Here is an 11,193-nt window from a genome sequence, read left to right as displayed (position 1 = left end):
CTCTTCCCCTAACCGGTGGTCTCCTTTCTGTTTCCCTGGGGCCGGCTGAACCAGGCCCATGCAGGGATGGAAGGTGGGGACAGGAGCCCGGCTCTCTTTCAGGGAGAGATCAGATCCGTCTGGTAGGCTCCTGTTTCATTCCCCTTCTCTTTGACCTTTTGGGTCATGCGTCTGGGGGTCAGGTCTTGCCGGGAGGCATGACTTTTTGACCTTGGGGCGTACAGGTTGGATAGGGTTGCTCCTGGGACTCCTCAGGGGGGTCTATGTGTCCCATAAGTAAGTTTCTTACAGAAACGAAAGAATAACTAGGGGTTACGTAGGTAACCCCAGTTTTCTTAGTTTTATAGTAAGAAACTTACTGGAAACCCCTTCTGTGTGCTTCAACTAGCGTGCAGAGTGAAGGGTATCAGAGGAAGGGTATCAGAGGATGAACCTGGTGACGCAGGGGGTTTTATAACCAACCGGTTTCCGGTTTGCGTCACAGAACCCTGTCCAATCGAAGATTGTTTCCGGGAGCATATGTGTTGTGCTCTGTGCAATCGCCAGAGGGCAATGATATCCCATAAGTAAGTTTATTACTATAAAACTAAGAAAACTGGGGTTACCGCAGGTAACCCCTAGTTCTCAAATAATTGTAGTGGAGTAAAATTACAATATTTGCCTCTGAGATGTAGTGGAGTAGAAGTAAAAGTATAGACAATTGGAAATACTCCAGTAAAGTAAAAGTACCTCAACATTGTACTTAAGTACAGTACTTGAGTAAATGTACTTAGTAACTTCTATACACTTTACTGTTTTCAGTTTCTATTGTTATAACTGCTGTCTTTACACTTGTACGTTTTCTGAATTTGTTCCTAGCACACCTAGCACTCCATGTAGTGCTATGGTTCTATATGATCCAAATATGGATATCTACGTCACGCCAAGAGTGTATAAAAAGGAACTGTTAAACATCTGATGAGAGATAGCCCTCATAGCCCTCATTGCGGCGTGGCTATGCAAGAGAGCCGTCTATGAGAGGGTCTCTGTGTGTGTCATTTGTGTCCACAGTTAATCTCACATACTGGACGGATCAGCATCAAATTTTCAAATAGCCTATGTATAATATAGGGCTAAAGTGGTTAATGTATGTTTTAAAACGTAATAATTTATATCTGCAAAGTAACTAGTAACTAAAGTTTTCAAATAATTGTAGTGGAATATAAGTAAAAGTATAGACAATTGGAAATACTCCGGTAAAGTAAAAGTACCTCAAAATTGTACTTAAGTACAGTACTTGAGTAAACGTACTTTGTTACTTTACACCACTGGGTAATTGCATTCCCTACCACACATGTTACATGCAGCAACAACCTGCTGCATGTATCGACCATGTGTATCACCCCACTGCAAACCAACCAGGTGGCCCAGAATACAATGATGAACTATATACAGACACAATAACATTTATCAAAGAGTAAGTGTGCTTTGAGACTGTCTCATTATTTAATATGGTTGAGACTCCAACCACATTTAGACAATGACTGTGTGTGCGTGTGTGCTTGCGTGCGCGCTTGTCCTACTTTTCCTCCACCACAGCAGTCAAATAATTCCCTTAGTGCTTTAGGGACTCGCTGCATTCATTATAATGACACTGTAACAAGATTATGTTTTAGAGGAAAACACACATTATTTATTACCACGTTCTCTCTTTCTCTCCATCTCTTGTTTAACCTTGACAAAAAAAGCACAAAAGCCACTAATTCAGAAGACAAAGAGTCATTTCGGTTGATTGAACTCTCTGGAGGAGAGAGGCTCTGGCACCATGATACACAGTGAAATACCCACATCTCCTTGGAGCTTTTAACCCTTTAAGACCGGGAACGCATCTGTGTCATTTTAAGATTTCTTTCTTTCTATGAGCTTGTAGATCTACATTTTTTGGGGGAAATCGTGAACATTAATTGCAAATCTTTGAATATATATACATTTTTAACTCATGTTACAACTTCTGGGGGGTCCATGGAGCCAAATATTTTCAGATGGGGGTCCACGGCCAAATATATATAATTTTGGGTGGTCCTTGACATGAGAAAGTTTGAGAACCACTTACAGCAAAATGTCCACAATGTCCCCAAAAAATAGCAGATCTACAAGCTCATAGCGCGGCACTCGGTGCTGCGCTATGAGCTTGTATATCTGCTATTTTTGAAAACCCAAAGACATTTTAAAATGACACAGATGTGTTCCCGGAGAGAACCCAAGCAGCGTTTATATGAAAAATAAATGAAATGAAATGAAATGAAATGAAATGAAATGAAATGAAATGAAATGAAATTAAAGTAAAAACCTGTTGAATATTGTATCAGAGCCAGAGGTGTATGAGTGTGACTACACTGTACGAAGAACTGAATTGCTTTGAGCGATGAATGTACAGTAAATTATTCTGTCTTGACATTTGATTGTATGCTTTCATACATTATTCATGAGACTAGACCTTCATATCAGAAAAATGCAGTCTATATGTTTGCTTTGTAAGATAGTGTGTGTCTTTGTATGAAATGCAGTGCTTAATGTGCTCTCAATACATATATTTCACAGCAGAGTACAGACTAATAGTCACCACAATGTATCAAAATATTTAATCAAATACAAAATGCGTCAGTCTATTTGGAGCAAATGTAACGTAGGCCACAACTTTTAAAGGTTATATCCTAAGTTCATAGCTTTGTTGAATGATCAATTATGATTGAGTCACTCCATGGTAGCCTCGATCTCCAGGCTTTTATTTTTTAGTTTTGCTCAAAAATAAGAGCCTGGACCAGCCTGTTGACGTTCCTGGAATAGGAAGTGTTTCATTTCCCCAACCAACCAGAATGCAGTGGGTGTCTCTCCAAATGTTGTGACGTCAGGGCTCTCAATGCTGCACATTGGGGAGGAGGAGGGGCATGGGGCGGGGCGGGGACTGACAGACAGATCGGTGAACCAGTGGAATCTCACAGATTTTTTCTCCTGTGATTTTGAACCCGCCTCTCTAGACCAGATATCAGACACGCTAGGGCAGCCTACTCCATGGAGACTTGAATTCATGGATATGTTTTTGTCGCATTCCTAAGCAAAACAAATATCCATGAATTCAAGTCCCCATGGGGTGACTAAGGGCCCGTACAGACTGCAGGAGATTGGGTCCGATATTGCTGTCGCCGACATTTTTTGGCGCTCGCCGACAAAACCTCCCGATCTGACGCAGATCGGCCTTTGATCTGCGAGATAATGCTCGCTGTGTGTGAAAGGCACCGCGAGACGATATGGCCGCGATTATCCGCTCTGCGACGGCTTTCCGACCGTTTTCAGATAACTACCATGTTAGATATTCAGCTCTGTCTGGGACAGGACAGCAGACAATATCATACACTATGAACGGGGCTGCGACCACCTTGCGAGGAGATGCACGCTACAGCCAATGAGAGCACATTACAGCCACCGTGGCTAGGGGGGCGTCGCTGGATCTGACCACAACAAACAGTCCCTACCGCAATATTACCGTCCATTCCTGTATTAAGTTAACATTATAAAACAAAATGAGAGAGTGAGCGAGCCTGGTGGGCTGTTTATTTTAGAGGAATTGTACAGAGAGAGAGAGACAGACAGAGAGTGAGAGCGAGAGCGAGCTCTGTGTGTGTGTGTGTGTGTGTGTGTGTGTGTGTGTGTGTGAGTGTGCAGCATGTGCACGTTGTGTCAGAACAGCGTTGCCAGATGTTGCGAGAGAAATAAGCAACCAGGTCTATGAAAACAAGCCCAAGAAAAGGCCACTTGAGCACTTTAAACCTATTTACAAATACATTGGATATTTGAAAATAGCCGATCTACAAGCTCACAACGCGTCACAGCTATTTTCAAAGAAAAATCTTGAGAAAATTGTGGAATATTTTCCAAATCCACACAAATCTTGTATGGGGGTCTATGATGGCACAACATATTTACAGAAGGGGGGTCTGCGGACAAATACATATTATGTGTTGTTTAAACCACTGGTTTAAACAACATTAGGAAACAAGGCCAAATAAGCAACTATACAAATAAGCCCAAAAAATGCACCCCGCAACAACCAATATTTACAAGCAACTCTACAGAAAAACAAGCCCAAAGTCGCTTATAATAAGCGGACATGGCAACGCTGTCACTGACCGCTTCTGCACTTGACGTGCGAGAGAGAGAGAAAGAGAGAGAGAAAGAGCGAGAGAGGGGGGAGAGGGAGAGAGGCATATCACGGGATACGTCGATTAAAATGAATTGGAATAAACTCAAATGTATGTATTGGGTCTGACTCTGGAGATAGCATCCTAGTGAACTATCCTACAGTGTGTCAGCCCTTGTCGGGGATCAATCCTGTTGTGAAGACCACAACGATATTATGACAGCCGATTTCAAGAAATAAACTCCTGCAGTGTGTAATGCTTAACGATCAGATAACCCCCCGAGCACTTTAAGGTCCTGCAATGTGTACCTGCCTTAAGAGAGAGAGAGAGAGAGAGAGAGAGAGATAGAGAGAGAGAGAGAGAGAGAGAGAGAGAGAGAGAGAGAGAGAGAGAGAGAGAGAGAGAGAGAGAGAGAGAGAGAGAGAGAGGTTTAACTTACTAGTTAAATGTTCAGGATAGACCTGGCCTAAATGATGGTCTAAACTAAAGGATAACAGCAATACATTATCCTGAGAGCTGTCCGGGGCAAATTCCATTACTACATAATGTATGATTGAGTAATAAAAATGAAATGGTTAGGTAATGTGGGAGTTAATCATAGAAACTGAGATGAAGGTTAATGGGTGACATCACCTGTTCAATATTAGTCGTTGTTCTAGTATTATAATGCATTTGTAGTCAATTAGTTGTCTTTCCAAAGTAAAGTGACAATTTAAAGCTGAGGCCAAGTTTTGGAGGTTAATTCTGGGGGAAAGTGGGCTGACAGCATCCTGCCAGAGGGGACTTGGGGTGACCTGTCCTGGAAAATGACGCACACGCACGCGCACGCACACGCACACGCACAGGCACACGCACACGCACACACACATGCACGCGCGCACACACACACACACACACACACACACACACACACACACACACACACACACACACACACACACACACACACACACACACACACACACACACACACACACACACACACACACACACAAATCTGTCAGAATGCCAGAAAGCCTCAATGACAGGTTAAAGTGTAGAGCAGATGTTTTTTTTATCTCTGGGTGTGTGGGAGGCCTCCATTTTGGAGACACCTGCAGTTCCTCCTGTGGAGAGAGGATTCCGACTGAGCCAACGTGCAACAATCCCCTCCACCCTCTACACCACCAAATTAAAGACTATTGGATCGGGTGTTACACCAAGTCTAGTTTCAGAGGTGGAAAAAGTACTCAAAAGTTTTACTTAAGTAAAAGTATCAATACTGAAATGTATTGATACTTCAAGTAAAAGTCCGGAATTCAAAATTGACATTGAGTAAAAGTTCAGAAGTATTGGTATGAAAATGTACTTAAAGTACCAAAAGTGAAAGTACTAAAATGTTTGAAAATAGCAGATCTACAAGCTCACAACGCCTTGCGATACCAAAAGTAAAAGTACTAAAATGTTAGAAAATAGCAGATCTACAAGCTCACAACGCGTTGCGATACCAAAAGTAAAAGTACTAAAATGTTTGAAAATAGCAAATCTTCAAGCTCACAACGCGCCGCGATGCGACGCGTTGTGAGCTTGTAGATCGGCTATTTTCAAATAGCCTAGGTATAAAATACGGCTGAAGTGGTTAATGTATGTTTTATAATGTAATAATTTATATCTGCAAAGTAACTAGTAACTAAAGTTTTCAAATAATTGTAGTGGAGCACTATTATAATACTGCTTAATTAACAATGATCATTAGTATTAGCACATATAATCCTCCCTAAGTAACAAATCATGGCCATAAATCCATACTCCATAATTAACAAGGTCATCACCCCCTGTACAAAGCTGCTTATTTCAACAGTAATGATCAGTAGGCATGCAATACTTCCCCACATAGCAAGTTAAACTCATGAGCTCTGATTGGCTAAAAGTAACAGCAAGTGACACATAATTAAGCTTCAAAATGGTGTCTGATGGAGAGTGAAACAGGCTGTCATGAATACCCCTGATGGACAGTAAGACAGGTTGATGGGATGGACAGTAAGACAGGTTGATGGACAGTAAGACAGGCTGATGGACAGTAAGACAGGTTGATGGACCGTAAGACAGGCTGATGGAAAGTAAGACAGGTTGATTGTCTCCGCCAGGCCGAAAGGCATGGCGAGAGAGTATGTTTTGCCCTCTGTCTGTCCGTCAGTGTGTCCGTGTGTCCGTCCGTCCGTCCTTCTGTCTGCGAGCAGCTAATCTCCGCCACCGTTGGCCCGGTCGCTGTAACACTGCGCACACACACTCCCTGGATGCCACAGCAGAGCCTCTGCCCCACATTATTCAGATGATCCTGTCATAGCGCCACCATGAGGCCGACTTTTGCAACAAAAAAAAAAGATATTACTCCTACAGATTTTGTCCGAACAACACGCAAATTGGTACACAGTATCTCTACAGTCATGTGATCAACACGGATCTGTCAGATTTTCCATGTTCCATCCTGATTGGTTAAGATTGGCTTCCAAAGTTTGTAGGATTGGTTCGTTTTGAACGAAATGCCTCAAATCATGATCGCAGCATGTGATTTCCGTGAAATTTTCCACGTAGATTCCCACTTGGCCCAGGAAGAAACTTTCACATCAGCCTCATGGTGGTGCTATAACAGGCCGATTCACGTTTTCACCTATAACTGCACCGATCTTCGTGAAACTTTGCAAGCACACTCCCTAAAAGGCCAAGGAAAAACCTTTGCCCTGCATTTTTCACATCTGCCTTTTAGAGCGCCACCAGGAGGATGACTTTTGTAAAACAAATGTTTTCCTCTTACTCCTCAGATTCTGTCCAAAAAACACGCAAATCAGTACACAGTACAGTATCTCTATAGTTATGTGATCAAGATGGATGTGTCCGATATTTCATATTCCATACTTGCCTAACATTGGCTTCCAATGCAGGATAGGTCAGTTTTGAACAAAATTCCTCAAATCATGAACACAGTGTGCAATTTCCATGAACTTTTGTACACACATTACCACTAGGCCGAGGAAGAAATGCTCCCCTTTTCACATTGGCCTGTTATAGCGCCACCAGCAGGTCTAATTTAGCACACCACATTTTTGGAACAAAATGCCTCACTTCATGAATCCGATTGCATTTCCGATTGCCGTGAAAGGCCTAAGAAGAAATGGCACCCTTTTCACATTGGCCTATTATAGCGCCACCAGGAGGCCATAATAACCTACCTGACCTGGCGGAGACTTGTGCTCCGAGGAACACTTTTTCTAGTTTACAGTAAGACAGGTTGATTTACAGTAAGACAGGTTGATGGACAGTAAGACAGGCTGATGGACAGTAAGACAGGCTGATGGAGAGTGAGACAAGCTGATGGACAGTAAGACAGGTTAATGGACAGTATGACAGGCTGATGGAGAGTGAGACAGGCTGATGGACTGTAAGACAGGTTGATGGACAGTAAGGCAGGCTGATGTAGAATTAGACAGGCTGATGGACATTAAGACAAGTTTATGGACAGTAAGACAGGCTGATGGACAGTAAGACAGGTCAGTAAAACAGGTTGATGGACAGTAAGACAGGTTGATGTAAGACAGGTCCAGATGATCATCAAACCAATCAGAGAAATAAAAGTATAAAAAAAGATCACAGACTCACAGGAAAACACAAGAAAATGACACAAAACACACATGAATGCGTTATATGTGTCTAATACCGTTTACATTATGTTGTTAACCACAACAGCCTGGATGAATGTAGAGCCACTAACGCACTGAGAGGTGGTTGATGATTGGTGGACCATAATGACAGGTAGTAGCAGTAACGCAGCACGCAAGCCAATGAGCAGTGAGAATGGTACACTGTATTCGTGAAGTGTGTGACTCTGTGATTGGTTAAGAATACAAGTGTGGAGCTGAGGCCGACCAAAGGTCATCTGCCAGCAACTGCATACAGTTTTCCTCAATGAACTTACTCTTATAACACTTGACAGAAAGTGTGCAAGATCTGCACACGCACACGCACACGCACACGCACACACACACACACACACACACACACACACACACACACACACACACACACTCACACACACACACACACACACACACTTCACACACACACACACACACACACACACACACACACACACACACACACACACACACACACACACACACACACACACACACAGACAGACAACATCCTCTGCGTCCAATGCTTCAGCTCACATTAATATTACAAAGTTTAACTGATGCTCAGAGCATCTCTCTGTTCAGCTCCTCTTGTTCATTTAACACACATTCTAATTGTTCATTGATGGACGGCCTGTTGTCTGCTAATTGGAAGAACTATCTGATTACCCACAATCCTCCTGTTTCAAGACAACACCAATGAACCACAGCCGTGATAGGAATGTGTTTACAATGTGTGTACGTGCACGTGCATGCATAAGAGATCTTTCATTTGCAATCAACTACAGCACATGCAAATGCACGTGCACATGCACATGCACGCGCACACGCACGCACGCACGCACGCACGCACGCACGCACGCACGCACGCACGCACGCACGCACGCACGCACGCACGCACGCACGCGCGCACACACACACACACACACACACACACACACACACACACACACACACACACACACACAAAGGCTTTTATTTGATTCCTGGCTCCCCCTGGGTTAGTGTCAAACTGCACTTGAGCAAGACACTGAACCCCTAATTGCTCCCACTGAGCAGGTTGGTGCCTTGCATGGTTTCCTCTGCCGTGGGTGTGTGAATGTGTGAATGTAATGCATATTGTAAAAGGACTTTGGATAAAGGTGCTATATCAATGTACCATGTTTTACAGTACTCTGTAGTGTATTGATATCAGTCTCTCATAATATGGTCAGGAAATGAACCCATTATCACAGTATCTAGTGGCAGAGGCCTGGGTGAATACTTTCTAACAGATAGGAGCACACTGTTCACATTGCATCTGCTCTGATCTCCAAGTGGCCAGCCCAGCTCACCTCCAGATGAAGTATGTGTTGTTACGTCTAGCATGAACGTGTTTTCGCTTAAAGAAATATCATGTCCAGATGCATACCTGTATGTTTATACCAGGTGGGAATGGAGCCTAAAAGATACAACTGTGAAAAAAGGATCTATTCACTGTATTGAATTGAACCACAGCCTGAATTACAGAGTATTTGTTCAACAAGTTGAAGGAACTGCATTGGTACTGAATAAAATCCTGATCTATAGAGAGCACTGGCAGCAACAGAGCCAGAGAATGGCTTATTTTCTTTCAACTAGTTTTAGAATCATCAAAATTTGTAAAACCTAGTTGATGGCCTTGAAACCTCACGTTCAGAGATACAAAATTAATGTTATTACACAGTTTAACAGTCCATCTTTTTTTCAGAAGAGGTCTAATAACATCCTGCAATATAACCAGTATTCACTTGTTGAGAACTATGCTGTTTTTCCGTGAGAAGGAATGTGAGTGACTGATAGAAACACATGACATATTACCTTCCTTGTTGAACAGTGGAGGTAGAAACTGTCCGTCAGAGTCTCAATGAAATGAGAAGAGGATCAAACACAGGAGTCACGAAAGGAAGTGTTTGTCAAGCATGTTACAGTAAGAGAAGATGGAAACACTAGAATGAGTATGATGTCTTGCTGACAGCTAACATCCACTCTACCCACTGGTTGACACTCAAGGATAAACAGTGAGCTGAAAAGATACTAAAAAGATCACACACCAGAGGCCTTAATATCCTTCTGTTCTTAGAAACTCTCCTTCTCACTGAGGCTGGATGAGTGACAGCTAATAGATATCAGGCTCACTGAAGCACAACTTTTACAACACTTTGTCCTTTTACAGCTGCAGCCGACAGAGTGAAAACACATCAACCACTGGAGCATCACAATTATGTGAAACACTTTAACCTTTTATACGTTGGCTATTCAAAAATAGCAGATCGACAAGCTCATAGCGCGGCCCTCGGTGCCATGCAATGAGCTTGTAGATCTGCTATTTTTCAAAAATCTTGAACGTTAGTGAACATTTTTAACACAAATCTTTGCTTCTGTGGGTCCCTGGCCCAACATACAATACATATCAATTTGGAGGTCCTTGACATGAAAAAGTTTGAGAACCACTGTTCTATATTACGTCTATCCAGTGGTTGGCGCAGGCGAGTGTATAGCGGCAATTGGCTGTTCCAGGTCATCTCCAGTGCATTGTGGAGCGTAGCTATACATCTCATGATGTGTTCCATGGTTTGAGGTTCACCGCTCGCACAAGCATCAGAATATGTTAACGTGGGCGCTCGGGTGGAGCAGTGGTTAAGTCCCTGTCCATCCCCACGGAGGTTGTGGGTTTGAATCCACCGTGGTGCTTCCGGCTTTGTCGGGCGTCTATGCGAGCACAATAGGTCTTATTCACGTGACGTCAGTTCACTTCCGGGTTCAGTGGTAGTGGTGATGTAGTGGGATTTCTCCGTCAGGCTAAACAGTGTGTCTCCAGAACAAAGCCAGCATCTATTCGTTTTTTATGGTAAAGTAAATTCTACTACTGTTTTCTGTTTTATCATCTTGTTTTCTTGATAGAACTATCGTTTTTTTACATTTTAAAATTCGGAAATTGCCTTAGATTGGGTTGAGAATGTATGCTAGCAATGCTAATAATATTAGCCCTGCTGTCTGCCTGCCTGTGTAACACTTTTTTTTATTATTTTCTTTTTTTATAAATGATGAAGTGGCGATGCCAGGGTGTAGGTTTTGTTTTAAAACTAGAATGTATTTGTAATCAGATATAACATTAGTGTATATCCATTATAACCCAGTGTGTTATCCTTTGTATCTCACTGTGTGTGTACATATAGCTATAACCAAATGAACCCGACGTATTTTCAGTGGTGGAAAGTAACTAAGTACATCTACCCAAGTACTGTACTTAAGTACAATTTGTAGGTACTTTTACTTTATTGGAGTATTTCCAATATTCATTACTATTACTTCTACTCCACTAC

The sequence above is a fragment of the Gymnoscopelus braueri genome (assembly GCF_963280865.1).
Source record: "Gymnoscopelus braueri genome assembly, chromosome: 1".
NCBI classification, from domain to species: domain Eukaryota; kingdom Metazoa; phylum Chordata; class Actinopteri; order Myctophiformes; family Myctophidae; genus Gymnoscopelus; species Gymnoscopelus braueri.
Note: the sequence above shows the minus strand (reverse complement) of the source record.